This window comes from Rhagoletis pomonella, unplaced genomic scaffold (genome assembly GCF_013731165.1).
Source record: "Rhagoletis pomonella isolate Grant_MI unplaced genomic scaffold, Rhpom_1.0 Rhpom_scaffold_00003, whole genome shotgun sequence".
In the NCBI taxonomy this organism is placed as follows: Eukaryota; Metazoa; Arthropoda; class Insecta; order Diptera; family Tephritidae; genus Rhagoletis; species Rhagoletis pomonella.
This window is the reverse complement of record NW_023458557.1, coordinates 93,356,252-93,374,499: the sequence shown is the minus strand read 5'-3', so window position 1 is coordinate 93,374,499 and position 18,248 is coordinate 93,356,252. Positions and strand designations below refer to the sequence as shown.

Here is an 18,248-nt window from a genome sequence, read left to right as displayed (position 1 = left end):
ATTTTTTTTTTGTTAGTGAGGCACCCTAATATGCATATGTATTGAAAAATTACGGATTTTATGAGTTGCTGAAGTGTTTTCGCGGTCACTATGGCTTTCGCTTTAGCATTGTCCGAAATATTTCTATTGAGCTTTTTTATTCCCAGTAAAGCATTCTATTTAAACTTCTAGTTTATACGTTAATTATTCCATAAGCTTGCGACATAAAATCTATACTTTTATAGCCAGTGATGCAGGCTGCCATTATTTGGTTTATGATTGCAAGGTTGCCATGAATGGCAATGACAAAGACAAACGCCAAGTGGTTTATGCTCACAAATTTCGCATACAAAGAAAACTGATCTCAGGCTGCCTTTATTAATTTTATTAACACAGAAATTTTTATTTAGTGTTTTATACATGACTTAATTTTTAAACTAATTTTTATTTCTTTGTTTAATGTTTTTTACATCAATTTCACTGTCGTTATGACGAACTAAATGACAGTTGTTACACTACTATCGCTGAACTATACAAATTTACGTGTAGGTTTTGTTGTAAAAGCACAAAACTTACTGTTAATTAAAAGAGAAACTTCTTTTTTTAAACCGATACAATATTTAACTAAAAGCAAAAGTCTAACTCAAGTGAAATAGTTACTTGAAGTAAGAAAATCTATAAAGAAAGCAATTGTCAAGATATGTATGTATTCATATACAGATAGTTTTAGTATTCTACTACCATACATACATATGTATCTATGTATTTCCCATGTAGGCTACAAGTGCGCAAAAAAAAACACTTTTGTTCATTTTAATAGATAATAAAATAAACTTGAAAGAAATCAGAACGTAAATTAAACGCTATATACATATGCACGCACACACATATTAGGGTGGTTCTTAATAATATCAACATAATGGGGCACCCCTTTATTTTGTTCTACGCGCAAAATGAAGACATCATCGAAAACTTCAAATTAAAAAAAAAAAAAAATACGGCTTTCTACCAGGGTTTGGGAAAATAGACTTTTTTTAAATTGCAAGTTGCGTACAAATTTTTACATAGACCAGCTATAAATCAGCGACTTTATGAATTTATACGAATAAGTTTCAATAAAATGTAAAGTTTATCAGATATCAATAAAAATGTTTCGAATATTTTCGATAAAAATTTTTCTTTTTCACCGAAACCCAATTTGTTTTTGTTTCATTTGAAAATTTTCGTGGATATCTTTTATTTTGTAGGCAGAACAAAAGTAAAAAATTTAGATGTTGTTATTTTTAAGGACCACCCTACTACATATGCTGGCAATTACGTATGGATGTATTTATTAAAGTGTGCTTAAAGGTACATTTTTGCAAGTACAAAATGGTGTATACATACAAAAAGCATGTAAGCACTTATTAATTAAGTAGAGTAGGTACTAAAGTCGAATACTATTTAAAATAAAAGTTTTGCATTGAAGGTACTTTTTATTCGACGCACTTAAAACCTGCGTAAAGTGTGTCAAAATGGTAGACTGCCTCAAAAAAGTGAAAAAATTTTCAACACATTTTGAAATACACAGCGTTAGTCAAAAAACAAACAAAATATTTTAAATATTTACATATATCGTCACCTGAATTGCAAAAAGCCGTAACATACATTCGACGCTGAAATGCGAAAAGTCGTGACTAATAAATTTATATTTTCCATAAAATGATGTTGTGAGTTGAAATTCGATGAAATGCGAATTTTGAATTTTTTATTAGTTGCGACTTTTTGCATTTCAGGTGACCGACGTGTATGTATGTACAATACCCATTTATCGCATAGGTATTTCACTAAAATTATAGAAAATCACAGCTGAAAAAATCGAAACCAACCACAAAGGTTAACGAACGTATCTCAGCAATGAAACACCTGTCAATTGTGACTAATCATTGCATTGAGACATAACTGTTTATTTGCTTGTATGTATTGATGAGCCTTTTGTTGTGGGCGTATTGATCGGCCCTATTAATCTCTCTTACTCCGTTCATTTTCTCTACTTTATCTCTTTCACTTTCAATATATGCCCATAATTGTTTCTGCGGTATCTGTTGGGGATCTACAATTCAATGACATTACTTCCGCGAAAAAAACACAAAAAAAAAAAAGTTACAATAAAGCCAATGAAGCCATACAGTGCACCCACTAAACACTTGTGCAAATTTTTGTTGCAAAAAATAAGTAAAATAAAAAGTGAATAATGTTTAATTAAATAATGGAGGTGTTAATTGTTTCTTAAAATGTTGTCGGCTTAAATAATGAAGTCGTTCTCGTTAAGCTGATGTATCGAATCAGAAAATTGTCTATTAATTGTTTAAACAGCTAGAGTTGTTGGTGGTATTTGCGTTTTAATTACACGCATCATTATATTACATATACAATTATGGTACTTGCGTTAAATCTATACTTTTCTTAGGTTAACTGGTATTTGCTAGTTTAATTGAAATTGATCTACATATGTATCTCAGTATTTGCATGAAGCTTTTGATACATTATGGACGGATTTTAGAGATTATATTCACTTCACCCATAATGCTGTATCTGAGACCGATTGAACAGGAATCCATACTACACCTATAGCGGACTTGGACGTGGCTGAGTACGTTCAGCGTCCTTCGTCTTGAATTACTATCTTCGCGGTGCTGTAATTCAGCAGACTGCCTCAGCGCTCTCTTTCAAGTGACTATTTAATTCTGCTTAAAGGCGTATGAATAATCGGAAAGCTAAGATTTAGCGAAGGCCTTTTTGAGATAATGCTAACTATCTACTACTATCAAACTTATTACTCTATTACCCTACTGCGATCCGGGAAGTAGATCTTTGCTACAGTTCTGTCCAGGTGTGTCGAGTCCATCTATCAATCTATAAAAAGCTGTCAAAAGCTTCTACCGTGGGATATCCTTTGGTAGTAAGTAATTGCTCTAGACCACGGTTGGCCAGCAAAAGCAAGGATATTGATTCAAATTTTGGGATTTTTAATGGCTTCTTTGATTGAAGAAGAAAATAAAATTGTGACAAAAATAAAAAACAAGGTGAAATGTAGTTAAAATATAACTTTTTAAGCTTCTTATGGATATTAGCTAGAGAATCCGACATATATCAATCACTGCGACACCCCATTTAATTTCGAATGGCAGTTTAACCGGGTTATTTCAACTAACCACAGTCCTTCGCAAGACTATTGCCAATAATGGCAACTATCTTGAAAGCTCTTTTCTGTCTTTCGAAAGAGTAATTGAAAGATCTGCTAACGAGGCGGCCTTAGCGTTTGCCATTTAGCAATAAGTTTTATAAAGTTTTATTGAGTTATTTTCGTTTCCTTTATATTGAGCTCGTGGTAGGAAATGTTTCTTTAAAGTTATTTTGTACAGTTTTTTTTTGCATTTATTTTCTTTTTTTTTCCACGGCATATTGAGCTTCAAAATTAAAAGAAAATTAAATTGAATTAAAAAAGAGAAAAAACAAAAAATAAGTTTCTAAAAAATAAATGAAATTGAAAAAATATATATTTTTTTTGTTTTCTAAGCAATAAAATTTAAAAATTAAGATACAATGAAATTAAGAAAGGTGAACTAATTCAATTAAAGGAAGAAAAAAATCCGCTGCCCGATGACTCGTGCCTCGGACCTCCCGAATGGCACGCCGGCCATTGCAACGGTAGCAAAATGATATACATCTGCATTTGGAACATGCTCAAGGGCTTTCTATCAAAAGAGCTTTTCACCATGAAAGTTGGCAAAGGAGCTTTTTGTACAAGACTTGCGTGCCAGTATAAACAAAATCTTTCCAACTAACAGAGCAATTCTGGCTAAGATAGTAAAAAGTCTTTCTTAAGACAAATGAAAGACAGATGGCAAGATATTTCGAAAGACTTTTGTTAATCTAGCAGAAAAGTCTTAGAAAAAAGCGCTTTATTCACCACTCGTGGTGAAAAGTTATTTTAAGAGAAGTCACTTATATATTATTTAGCTCGCGCCACTCCAACAGCCGCAGTGGCCGAGTGGGCAAAGCAAGGAGAGATCCGAGTTCTAGTCCTGGCGCAATGATTTTTTTTTAAATCTACATTTTTGTCTTTTTTAATTAAATTTTTCAGCTTTTTTATACATATTAATTTTTTATTTTTATTTAATTTTTGGAAACTTATTTTATGTATTTCTTTTCTTTTTTAATTTAATTTTCTTTAATGGTTTGGTTGTTATTATCTTAAAGAGAATATTTTCTAATTTCATTTAATTTTTAGGAACTTTTTTATTTCTTCTTTTTTAAGTAAGTTTTTTCAGTTTTTAGATAAAATTTTAGATTTTATTGTGTAAAAAAAAAAAAATTTTTTTTTTTTAATTCCATTTTTTTTTTTAGAAATTCGTTTTATTTATTTTGTGTTTTTTAAATTTAATTTGTCATTATTTTGTCAATTTTATTTTCTTTTAATTTTTAATTTTATTTAAAAAAAATATATATATTTGTTTATTTCATTTAATTTTTGGATCTTATTAAACTCTAAAATATTTTTGTCTTTAAAAAAAATATTTTTAATATAATTTAATTTATAAGTACTATTTCTTTCTTTTTTGATTAAATGTTTTTCTTCTTCTAATTTAATTTTCTTTTATTTATTAAATTTTATTGTTTTAAAAAGAAATGTATATATATTTCTTGAATTTAATTCGAACGCTAAGTTATCTTCGTTAGCACATCTTTCAATTAGTCTTTCGAAGGACAGTAAAGAGCTTTTAAGATAGTTGCCAGAATTGACAATTATCTTACGAAAGCGTGGTGAGTTCAAAGTCAGTTGTCAGAATTGCCCTGTAAATATCTTACCTACTGTCTTTCAATCGTCTCACAAAAGACTTGCAACTATCTTAGCCAGAATTGCTCTGTAAAGCTCAACAGACCTCGAACTCATCATCAGCCGTGACCCCAAAAGCTGGTCATTAATATTTCAGCTATGTATTTTATAAATTTCTTATTCACCTGTGGGGTATGGCACTTATTTCGTTTTCGTTTTCTTTTTTTTTTTTTTTCAACCAACCTGCAAAGAAAAAAGATTAAAATTAGATTCACTTTTACTCTTCGTGTTTTTAAGAGCATAGCAATAAACTTAAGAAACTATTTATTCAGTTTTTTCAACTTTGAATATTTATTTCTATACATATAAATTAAATGTGCGCAAAGTTTCAAAGGTTGTAAAATGAGTCCGTACAATCACTAGCAAGTAATAATATTAAAAACTTAAGTGTAAACGTAATATTTTTTATTAGAAAATAAATACGTGATTGCTGCTAAAATTTTATGAGCCTTCCAAGAAGCTGCACTAAAATGTTGAACACTCGCTGGAACATAATCTTTTTTTCTGGGAAATTGGGCATTTTTATTTTGAAATAAACCCAATGGCAAGGGTTTTAAAAATAAATAAAAAGTTATAAGGCAATAAGCTATAAATGCAATTCGAAGTAAAAAAAACTCTATAAATGCAAATGTAAAACTCTATGACTTCAACTTAAATTCGAAAGGGTCGACTTGATAGGGGTGGAGAAGGGAATCGAATGCAGCCAAAGCCCTTATTATGTGTCAAAGAACTGGATATCTATATGTATTTATATGTACATATGTAAGTAGTATTCACACTGTACGCCTAGCTGGCTGGAGGGAGGCAGAGACTGCACGCATGGTTGTGTCTAGTTAACGAGGCAATACGAAAATCACCAATTAACATATGGAAAATGCAAAGTACAAACTCAAATGCAGTGGAAGTGGAATTGCTGTGCGCTGCTGCTGTCAAATACGGGGCTGCAGCCATAGTGAGTGTAACTAAAGCCAACAGCATACGCATGCGCAATGGCAGTGAGACACTACCGGCCCAGACTTGGTGTTGTCGATTGGCTGGCATTCTTTCTAATGGATTGTGTAATAATTTTTTCTTCGGTTTATTTTTGTATGTATTTTTGCTTCCTCCTCTGCGTGTCATTTGCAAGTCGAAGTTGAGTGAAGTCACCTAAAGTAACTTTTTTCCACACTCGACACTTCTTCGTTTTCAATTTACATACTTTTGTAGTGTATGCACATACATATATATATATACTTACTTATGCACATACATATGGCGCAGCGGAAGCGTTAGGGAAGTGTCAACTAAATATGGCACATTCGTTTGCATTTTGTTGCGCTGGTAATACGAGACGACGACACCTCAGCCAATGCAGTGTGACCGATCGACTGACGGGTAATGACTGAGTGTTGGGTTATTTGAGTGGCGGTGGTGGGCAGCTGAATTCGCGGAAAAGCTGGCGGGCGACCTGAATTCTCCCCCACCACACATACAAACACACACACACAGCTGTATAATTAATAACTAAGAGGGAATGTGGCATTTTGGTGTGGTAGACGTTAAACAGTTAGAAAGACTTCCTACTTTATTTATTGAATGCGAAGTTAGAAAATGTACGCTTAGAAAATATGGTAAAGTGTGAAGTAGTTTTTTAAGGAAAAAAGTAACAGCTTGTGAATTTGAGACAATACGAGTGGCCGCATTCATGAGGAGTGGGTAAAGAATGCATTGCTGGCAGTAGAAATTCTTCAAGTGGTGGATTGCTGCAGTTTTTAATGACATGATGATGATTGGTTTCTTTGTATCGAGTTTCTAAAGTGAAACTATATTTTTTTTTGCTTAAAATTTTAATTAACAACAAAAAAGCCAGCTTATATTACATTCTTTAATTACTACCTGCAGCAGTGGTGCTGCCAACCAAAATACATAAAATTTACACTCACATAAAAAAGTAAAATTTCTGTACATGTCTTCAGTTGGTATGTGTAATTTTCATAAATTACATTTAAATGCATTTTTTTAGATACATACATACATACATATGTATGTAAGTAAATATATAACTTACGAGTACAATGCCATTTTTGGTATTTTAAATGTGGCAGTAGTATGCCAAAAAGTACAAAAAAAAAAACAAAACAAAAATCGACCACAAGAAGTACGAGCGAGCAGCATGCAATTCACCATTGCGGAAGCGTTTCGCTAGCCGGTTTTCATTTAATTCGTACTCGTATCTTGTTGTTCAACCCCACGCCGCAGTGCATTTGAAGCGACATTTTCGTACGAAAACCAATTAACTTGAAATGTGAAGAAACAACAAACAAATAAAAAGGGTGGCCATAAAAACAAAAGGACAATTTAAATGCTACAATGCCAACTGAATTGGCGTGCAAAATTGTTGGCAACGCGAAATTAAATTAATTGCAAAAGGCTTAAGAAATAAATAAATAGTATATCGAAGAAGACAAGTAGAGGACGGGCAACGTTGCACTGTCAAGAAAAAATAAGAAACGTGCAGAAATTAAAATACAAAATAAAAAAAAGAACTAAAAATAAGTTAAATAAAGTAATGGTCAGAAGAGTTAACCCTTTAACGGCGACGAAACCTTAAATGCTAACGAACAGCCGAGCGCGACGAGGTTTGCCATTTGTCTAATTAAAATATGCTGAAAATGAAATAAGTAGAAAATTATCGGACGAAGGACTTCAATTTACTTACGTTTGCTCTGCATCAACCAGAAGAAGTGGTAATACTTCGAATTTTTCGCCTGTGCGTCGAAGTAGCAGTTCCAAGTTTGTCGGTATTTTTCGACAGCAGCCACTCTAACCCCAGCTATCCTAACCTTGGTTATCTTTTTTAAAATCTGGTTATTCTCATTGATATTTATTGAGCAAACACACACATGTAGTGTCTTACACAAATGTTCACGTGTTGATTTTATTTAATATTCACAACATTTTTCAATTTAAATTTAAATTTTAATTTTAATTTTAAACTTAATTATTTTTCCATACAAATATTGCCCAATCTTTAGTCAAAACCATATATGTAAATCAGAGTTTCTAGCTTTATACAACATTTAGGTGAACTCATAAAATTTTCATAAAAATGTCGAGCTTTTTAATCTGAATCTTTACAACATTTTTGTGTAAGCAGTTTTATAGCCCATACAATTTTAATATTTTTTTTTTTTGCTGACGGATTTTTGCACTTTTTTCCATTCCATTCCAGCATGAATTTCTTATGAAATAAAATGCAGCAGACCGTTCGCAACAAAATTTTTAAAAATCAACGCCAGTTTTTGTTAATTGCACTTGTTCTATAAAAAAAGTAGTCACATTAAAAAAAAAAATAATATTAAAAATCAACGAGATTTTTTAGACGCTTGAAATTTGCACATTATGGGACCAAAATTGTATGGGCTATAAAACTGCGTTCACAAAAAGTTGTAAAGACTCAGACTAAACCGCTCGAAATTTTCATGACATTTTGTTGAATTTTCCTAAACTTTGTATAAAGTTTTAAACTCTGATTTATATTCCGTTATCCGTTCAGATATTCGTTGGCACGGATAAAATCCGAATATCCGGTTAATTAACGTTCCTTTTTGTTATCGGAATATCCGGTTAATACCCGTTCATTTGGTTAACCGGACATTCTAAACAGTATTTGGACATTTCATTAATACACAAACAATTGTTATTTTTAGATTCGAAAACGCGGATATCCATTAAATATTCGTTCATTGGGTTTTATTCGAATATCTGATTATTGGGAGTTTAATCAAATAATCGAATTAACCGAATATTAAAAAAAAAATTCGTACAGAACTCCCAGCCCTCGATGAAATCAAATTAAGTCAAAATTTCTAGCCTATTGACCGTCTCAGATTTTTTCTCATTTTATTCTATGGAAAAAAGATTATCTGTGTAAAAAGTGAAGTACATACTTGGGTCTTGTAGCATCATAAGAAGGGCCTTATATGTATTTGATTTCAACAATTTGAGTTAGATTTCATCTTAATTAGTTTATTTGCTTTTAAAATTGCTACTTCAGCTACATTTTATCTTTGCGTTTGCTTAAACATATAGATACATACATATGTACACACGTAGGCATCCCTCTCACTTTAACTGCATACATTTAATGAGTTTTAATTTATTTTAATTTTTTATTTATTTTATGTTTCGTCTTAAAAGTTTTTCTTTGTTGTCTACAGAGGCGCCCAGTTTTTTTTTTTTTTTTTTTTTTTTTTTTAAATACAGTAGTCAGCGCGTAAACAACGGTAGCAAAAACATTGCACTAAATACGCTTTTGTTTTACGCTGTTTGACCTTTACGTGCATTTTATTGCTCAAAACGAAAAAACAAAAAGGTAAAATATGTATATATTTATTTATAGTAAAATAAAATTAAGCATAATATGAAAACAAAAAAAAACAAAAACTTTGGCAATGAATCAAATCAAAAAAAAAAAAAAAAGACGAAAAATCGAATCTTCAACGTATGTACTAGGGTGTTCTATTATTCGCCTTTTTCGAAACCCGGTTTCGGAGTTATTTGAAAGTGACAATGTGAAAAAAAACGGTTCTCCATCTTTATATAAAAAAACAAACGGTTTTTTATGTACACATTTTTTCTATAGTAACACTGTTAGTCAGAAATCATGATCAAAATTACAATATGACTGCTAAAATAAAAAAAGGAATAGCTTTAATTGAGAAATCAATAAGGCAAAATAAGTAAGCAGATTTAAAACGGTTAAAAGTGATAATAAAAAATAAAAATCGGACACATTATTTTTTGTCCGAAAAAAGACAAATAATGAAAATTCCACCAGTAAAATATGAATCGATTATTCTTGATCGAAAAAATGAAAAAAAAACGATTTTCCAATGATCTAAAAATAAAAATCATTATATTTACCAGTTATTTTCGGTCGCTGCTTCAAATAAATAATCAAAGTACTACCTTGGCACTCTGGAGGAACTACAGCTCATCGTTCCTCTTGATTTTTCGATATCTTCCTGATTTTTTGATGCTTACATATGTATATGTATATGCATATCAAATTCACTCAAACATTTATATTTCTTTTGTTTTTGTTTATTTGCCAAGTACACATTTTTTCGAAAAAAAACAACAACAACAAAACTTACTACAGTAATTCTCACCATGGAAACGTGCTTTGATTAGCAAAATTGCAAGGTGTCGGCTAATACGAAATCATAAACAAATATCGTGTAAAACGTGTGATCAAGTAAAATTAATAAAATATGCACACAAAATAATTCGGGCTATAAGAAAATGTAACAAGAGTAAAGTTTCAAAATGTTGGCAAAAAATGTACTGGAGTGGTTCTAGTAACTTCTAAACCATTCAAGGGAAAATTTCTGGTATGACACTAGTGTGGTTCGGATATCTGCTGAAGCTCGCTTCGTTCAAAATTATTCAGAACATTTATCACATTCATTAATCGTAGTTATTTTTTGAAAAAAATTGTCTTTTATTACTCTGGTGCTGTCTTTCACAGCAGCGAACTGCAAGCGCATATGTATGTATGTAAGGATGTAAGGTACATGCACTCATTCACAATGACAGTTTTGTATGCACTTCTAAGCTACGTTTTACACTTGTAAATAAATTAGTTGTCTCTGTTTTTACTTTTTAATGTGCTTTTATGCTACATGTGTCAGAAAATTGCTGATTAAAGCCAGCAATATAAATTCTGGAAATTTAACATGTCTTTGAAGTATGTATGTTAGGGTGGGTCAATTTATATGGGAGAATTTTACTGCTATGCGCGTATATTACAGAAGGATTCTGCGTGTAATTGTAAGCAAATTTGCCAAAGAAACCATGACTCTAAAATAAATTTGGAGTTTGCCAAATTGCGAAAATAGGTTTCTTAGCATTTTGATGTAGTGTCGTAAGCAAGTGCTTAAATTGTGTGCAAAAACATGCTATAAGGGGTTTTGTAGTATGAGGAATTCATTTTTATACTTATGTTTTTCTTAAAACTTCCACCAGAGGGCATAACAGTTAAAATTTTAACATTTTCTTCGAAACCTATTTTCGCAATTTGACAAATTCCAAACTGATTTTAGACGCATGGTTTCTTCGGAAAATTTGCTTAAGATTACATGTAGAATCGTCCTATGCTATACGCGCATATTAAAAAAAAAAATAATTGACCCGCCCTAATGTATGTGTACTATATCGTACCACCTGTCAAGCAAACAACAAAATGTCGCCGTACATGCCTGTGTCTGAGGTATTTACCAAACCCTTTTTGTGTGACACCTACACACATTCGGCCATGACAATTTTATTCAAATAGTTCTACTTAAGTAATGGATATAGTTCTTTACCAAAAGTTTAACGATTTTTGGTATGTCCTGATATTAGGGTGATACATTAGAAGGATAAGAACTGAGCTCTGGTGGATAAGTACTAGAATTGGGTACTTGAGGTCAATGAACTGTGGTACAAACAAATTTATCCTCGAGACTAGAACATCGATAAATCAGACTTTAAGATCCGACTGTACTTAAATGCTGAAATTATGACGAAAACTGTAAAAAGAAGATCCTTTTGTTTGGCCAAAAAATGTTTCTTTCGTGATTGCCTTGCAAAAATACTTTAGACTCAAGGGCGTACGGGAAGTTTTGTTTTTTGGTACGGTCGAATGTACACTAGGGCGGTCTAAAATAAAGTTTAAAATATTAAGCTCTCTCCCCATAGGATTTTTCTAAATGGAGAAAAAGAGTACCCGTTTTTTTTTGTTAAATAAAAGAAGATATTTAGAACTGCCTTAAAGCCCATGAAGTTGCCGATGTATAACAAAAAAAAAAAAACACTATATAAATAAAATGTTATATATACAGCTGGTTATTGTTATTGGAGTTTTCTGATCGAAAAGTATTGATTTTCAAGTATTCTATACCATTTCTACGAATAAGTGTCTTTTTCCCATGTAAAATACACAGAAAACTTCATGTCCTAAATATAATTTTTTTTTTTTTTTAACAAAAAAGTACGGGTATTCTTTTTTTCCATATAACATTTTAAACTTTCTCCGCCCGGGAATGTATTTTTGGACCACCCTAATGCACGTATACATATATGCATATATACATACTATATATATTTCCTTGTATTTTTGCTTTTCTCTCATTTATTTGTGAGTTTGTGTATTTTTTTTTTGTCGCTATTTGAAATACTTAAAGTAATTTAATTTTCCTCGGTTTTTTGTTTTATTTAGCGCTTTAAACAAACGAATATATAGACACACTATTCATTAATACATTTTGTTGAATTTCCCTAACAGCAACTGCGCTTGTCGATTTCGTCATACGTGTATACATTATTTTAGTAAAAAATATGCAATATCAAGCAGTTAATATAACTAAACGACTTTGTATTTATTAACATTTTAACCTTTACAGTTATTATTTTTTTGTCTTCCGTATTTACATGCATACACATGTTTATTCCGAAAATATTTAAGTGAAAACGCACGTTTTTTATATACTCACCTCAAAATTTTCCATTGAAATAGTTTAAACAGCTGTTTCGGAAATATGTTTTTATTTTAAAAGCTTTTTTATGTTTTCTACACACAATTTAATTTATTTTTGTTATTACTTCGAGAACTCGCAATTTTAATTTATTTTCATTCGCTTCTCGCTATGCACAGTTTAAAAATACTAATTATAATAACAAAATTAAAAACGCTAACTTTTTCACGTATGTATGTATTTGTTTATGTTGTACACCAGTTAAGTGTAAATAGAGCAATATCTGTTTATATACTTTTATTTACATTTCTATTTCATCTTTGTTTTGTCTATTTGAAAATATTTGCGGAATTTTGTTAGGTTTGCTGACAGTAGGGTTTTTTTTTTTTTTTAGCTAAAGCAAGCTCTTTAATGATGGAATATAATCTTGGGTATTCCCATTGAGGTATATGCAAATGTCGGTCAGTTAATGCGAAATGGAATTTGCACTAATTTTTTCAGAATCTGAAGTGGTTCTCAATAGATGCCTTCTTGTAATAATCTAAAAAGAAATGCATGAGAGTGAATTTTTTTCACTGGCAGCGACACGAAGGCTTCTTATCCGCTGAATAGAACAACGAAAAGTTAAAAATAGTCGCAGCCATCATAGGGTCCTATATTAGGATTTGCTCCAACCGTCGTCTATAACACTGTAAAAGATTGTTTTTTGAGTGTCAATATCCAAATCTATAAAACATGGAAACTTGGCTTACAATACCACCACCACGACCAGCACCCCCTTTGAAAAGTCATTACATATATGTAAGCGACGTCATTCATTAGTTTGAGTTGATTGGACTACAATTTGGAAAATATAACACAGCGAATACAGTTTTAGGACTCTTTTGGTGCAAATGAAAAATAAACGAACTGATCCTACTTTAATTATGGACTACTTGTAATAGACCTTGATGATATTGCCACTTTAGATGAGATGTTGTTGCTCAACAGCCTTCTTAGCGTTCCACGGCTACGACAACTCGCTGCCCTCCTTAAAGTCCAAAAAGTAGATAGGTGGAGTCCCGGAACGGCTACAACAAATCGATTTCATTAGTAAAAAATATGAGAAAGAGAGTCATCTCTTAGCAAGAGTTACACGAATATCATTAAAAACGAAAGGTCCATGACAAAGTTTGAGGCGAATAACGCAGCGAACGCTGGAAGACAGTGAAGGGAAGTAAATATGAAAGAGTCGAAAAAGCCGAAACACACTTTGCTTCACCCATGTACCTAGGTCACAGCGCACGCGGGCGGAACTCTTCAAAGCTCTCTCTTAGCATTACAGATCTAGGAGGGTCATCTATATGGTAAGTCCAGACAAAAAGACTACACCGAATAATTGGTTACTAACTCGACACATTGAGTATTGCTTGATGCCGACTATCTCGCTGAAGAGCATCAAAGCTACTGGCTGCTGAAAGAAGAGATCCATAACATTCTTTCACGCGCTATCAATGTTCTTGACGCGTATTGATGGGCAGTTTGAAGTAATTCACTACTGAAGGCTACCGAAATGACTGATTTTTTAATTCAATCAATTTGGAATCTTGGACTTTGAAATTTAAAAAATATGATTACATACTTCAAATTTTTTTTAAGTGCAATTTAGAAAAATGGTATAGGTATCAAATTAGAGAGAAAATTCTGGAGAATTGAAACTTATTAAATTTTTTGGTATATATGGTTGAGTAGGTATTGAAAACGCCTTTTTAAAATTTGTGTCCTTGAATACCCTTGAAATTTTGCAATGCTTATATTTGAAAAAAAAAATATATATATATATGTTAAGGACTAATATCAACTCAGCCCTATCCTCGAATTTCATTCTTTTAACTTTATTAGCTTAAAATAATAAATTTTATTAAAGGAACAATTAGAATACCTTATCGTTTTGGTGAACAAAAATTTTAATTTTTTTTTAATTCTACAGAATTTTTCCTCTCATTTGGTGCACATATTGTTATACTACATTGCACTGAATTTTTAAAATAATTCTTCAAATTAAACACATTTTTGAAATGAAAAACGCTTTGGGAAAGATTTACAATTCAGCTTTATCTTTCAGACTGAAAATGTTTCTGTGGATTTAATAAACTCTTAATGAGAGAAAGTTTCAAAATCAAATTGCAATTTAAAGTTCTTTGAGAGCAATTAAGCATGAAATTGGAGTACATGCCGTAATTTATATCTGGGTCACTTTCATTGTATTTACATAAAATAATACATTTAATTACTAATGCATGCTGTCGCAAGTCCACAAAGAGAACAAAATCTTACGAAGCCAATAAATCAAAAACTAGAGCATGAAATTCTCAACCCAGTTATATGACTGAAAGCTTAGTAGTAGCGTTGTTGTAATAAGCCTTAACCAATAAGCCAAATATGCAGAAAAGGAAGTGCTTGACTACTAAAAACTTAAATTTTTTAACAAATCGAAATTCGTGTTTTCGCTCAATTCTACATTAATACCTGCTGGCTATGAAATTGAAAAAAGGAAACAGAAAAATGAAGAATTTAAGAAATTCGATAAGCCACCAATTCGACTCGCCTTTATTGATGAGAATATTCATAATCATGCTGAAGTGTATGTAAAGTGTTTTTTCTTTTTTTTTTGGCTTATTCGGCACTTTTGGCATTTATTAATGGGAAAATATGAGCCGGCAGTAATTCAAGTGAAAGACTTGAGAAACAAAACCAAATAGTCCGAATAGCAAAAGTTTTACAGTAATTTCCAATAATTTTTGAGTGGTTTTACAAATTTAAGTTCACACTCAGCAGTGAAAGTAATCACTTTCTTAAAGATTTGTGCTTGTTGCTACAGTTTTTTTTAAATAAATTTTCTGGTGTGGTTTCACTTTCAATGCCGCTAAAAAGAATGTTGAAAATGGCACGCAAGCATTTTTGTTGTTTGGGAAAATGTCTACTCAAGTGACTTTTTTAACCTTCACATTAAAGTACATAAATATGAGGTTTTTGGCCCACAACAAGTAATGGGTAAATTCTTTTGAAGGAGACGGTTTTTTTCTGTTTTTTGTAAAAGTATGAAATACTATTTAATGTTGGCGGCGCTCGAGCAGTTCACGCCCACTTTAAGGTCAACAAGTGTTCGGTTTATATTTTCTTGTTTTTTGTTGTTTTGTTTTCGACTTTTTCACTTCTATTTAATGCTTTTGTTTTTAATGCTGGAGGCGGCTGAATCTCACTTTAATTTATATTTGCGTGTATGTTTGCTTTATTTATTTTAGTTTCAGTAATTAAACAAAAGTACTTACAGTGACTTTAAAAAGTGTGGATTTTTTATTCACAATGTTTTTCATATATTTTTTTTGAATGGAAATATTTTCCATGCCTTAACCAAAACTATATAAAACAAAGTCTCAAATATTATACAAAATCAAACGAATGTCCATCAAAATTTCTAACTTTTTTGCGTTTTACACAACCAAAAATTTTAATTGCTTAAAAAAAAATAAATTTAAAAATTCTGTTCAATATAGAACAGCAATAAATAATAGAGAAAATTTTGTAGCATTTGGAAAGACTAATTTTTTTTAAATATCCCTGAATATCCTTGAAAATTTTCAATATTTATTTTTGAAAAGAAAAAAGAAGATATGTTAAGGATTAATATACATACACGCCAAAATCCTCAAATTTCGTCCTTTTAACTTTATAAGATTGAAAAAAGCAATTATTCGTCCTTGTGAACCAAAAAACGTGATTTTTTTTTTAATTCCACAAAATTTTCTAAATTTTTTGAATAATTGTTTGAATTAATCGTATTTTTAAAATTTCAAAATCCTTATAAACTATGGGCTATAAATCCATTCGCTGTTCGGAGGCGGCGTAAAACTCTAGGTCCCCCCAGGAGAAGCTCGGCCAAACACTTAGCAAAAGTATAAGCGCCAAATTACTATTATTATTATTAGTAATGTTATTGTTATTATTATGGGTTATAAAGCTGCATATCTAAAAGTTCTCCAAAAATTCAGATCGGAAAGTTAGAAATTTTTATAAAAATTTTTTGAAGTGTTCAAATTTTGATTTATTATAGAATCTTGGGTAGAGCATGGAAAATACTTTTATGGAGCAAAGAAAATTTTAACTAAGAAAAAAAAAAAAAAATTCAGATGTGAATACTTGTTTGAGTTACTGTACGTTGTTCATAGTTCTAGGGCAATTTTCTCGACTGTCTGTTAAATTTTTCTTCCCGTAAAATTTTTATCTTTTGACAAACTCAAATTGTCAAATTATTATCCAACCTTTGTCGATAGAATTCTTCCTTTTTACTACAACAGTCCTGGAATTCTTAAAACAACTTCTCAGTTCTAAAACCAAACTCCCTCATTTCAACACCTCTTACCTGTCATATAAGTAATAACAGTGCAACCACCACCTTAATTACGTCGTATTTAACTTTCAAATACTTTGTTGAGCGCAAAAGTAAATATTTGCTAACACAAAAAGAGAATTCATTTGTGAATGACTACATTAGTATCTTCCAACACATCCAGCATTCTATCAAATTCCACTTTGCTATCACTCAACTTTCTAAGTAAACGCTTACAGCTAAACTGCATTCACACCTACCTTCTCGTAGTCACACTCACTGCATTTTTATTTTATTTTATTTTTGATGACATTAGACATTTTTTCCAACATTTTTGTTGATTTTTAGTAAGAAGTGAAGAATGTTTGAAAGTTTGTGGTGCATAATTAAAAAGCAAACAGTTTCGCGTTTATAAGCAGCCATTCCTGCACTCATACACAGGGTGCATGTTGATGGAGCAGTTAGTTTTTTTTTGTTTTTTGTTATTCAAAAGATGTTTGAGAATTTGTGCATGTAAATAAAAAAGAAATTCTTTAAAGGTAAGCAGCCGCAGAATGCTAATAGGAAAGTTAAAATGAAATTTTGCTGCTGGTATGCCCAAAATACACACAACCATTTTGAGTGGCTTCCGGTGCATGGTGAGAAAAAATGCGATGGTGTAGCATGAAGATTTTTGGTATTTAAAACTGCATTCCTCATACATATTTCATCAATGGGACGAGATGAATAATTCGATTAATCGATTTAAACTAACGAAAAGCGGCATCTATGAATGCAAAATATTATAAATACGAAACTTCAAGAAGCTGCTGAGCTGCAGATGGCCAATAAAGTTTTACTGTTTTGAAAAGAGTTGCCACCTTTTTAGAAATTAAATACAAATTATTTAAAAAGTTAAATCAATTACTGCAATGTAGGTACTAATAGAAATGGTTTTAAAAAGCATTGTTTCTTAACTACATGCACTGGCGTTGCCACCTGTTTAAAAAACTAAATTCAGTTTGAATTAAGGCAACTAGGTAATTAAATTTTGTATCACCATACTGGTGCCAGAAAATATTCTGTAGAGGGTTGCCATCTTTTTGAAAAGTCGAATTGAACTAAATTATATCCAAGTTATATTAAATTAAAAAAATGGGTGTCGAACAAAGCAGTTTTAAGAATTATTTTGTTTGCACATTTAGAATAATTTTGAGGTGTTTGAAAAGTGTTGCCACTGGTTTAAAAGGTTATATTCAAAGTATTGAATAAGTTAATTTAACTATCACAGAGTTGCCACGTGTTTAAAAACACAAATACCACTTTATTCATGATCTAATTAAATATGTATCACAGTGATTAAAAAAATATGTGACTCATTTCTTTATCGATACATAATCCTGATAGTTGTATGTTTCGATCCACTGAAATTAGCATAAAATGAGATAACATAACATAACACTGCGTTGAGTGATTTTAAATCAGAGAGAGACCGAGAACAAATGGTATGATCGAAACTAAATATCGTTCTCGTAGTTTTGTT

At 31.2% G+C, this 18,248-nt stretch overlaps 1 protein-coding gene across 3 annotated transcripts in view; it reads right to left on the bottom strand.

Annotated features, from left to right (window-relative positions):
* The window catches only part of LOC118735819 (platelet binding protein GspB-like), a 126,824-nt gene that overhangs the window by 47,058 nt on the left and 61,518 nt on the right, over nt 1-18,248 (bottom strand). For 2 of the 3 annotated variants that reach the window (XM_036465791.1, XM_036465792.1), the window contains exon 1: nt 4,831-4,953. The exons of the other annotated variant lie outside the window; for it this stretch is intronic. The gene's annotated coding sequence lies outside the window, so the exon portion shown is untranslated. Of the gene's footprint in view, nt 1-4,830; nt 4,954-18,248 lie in introns of those variants that run through there. 3 annotated transcript variants of the gene reach the window in all.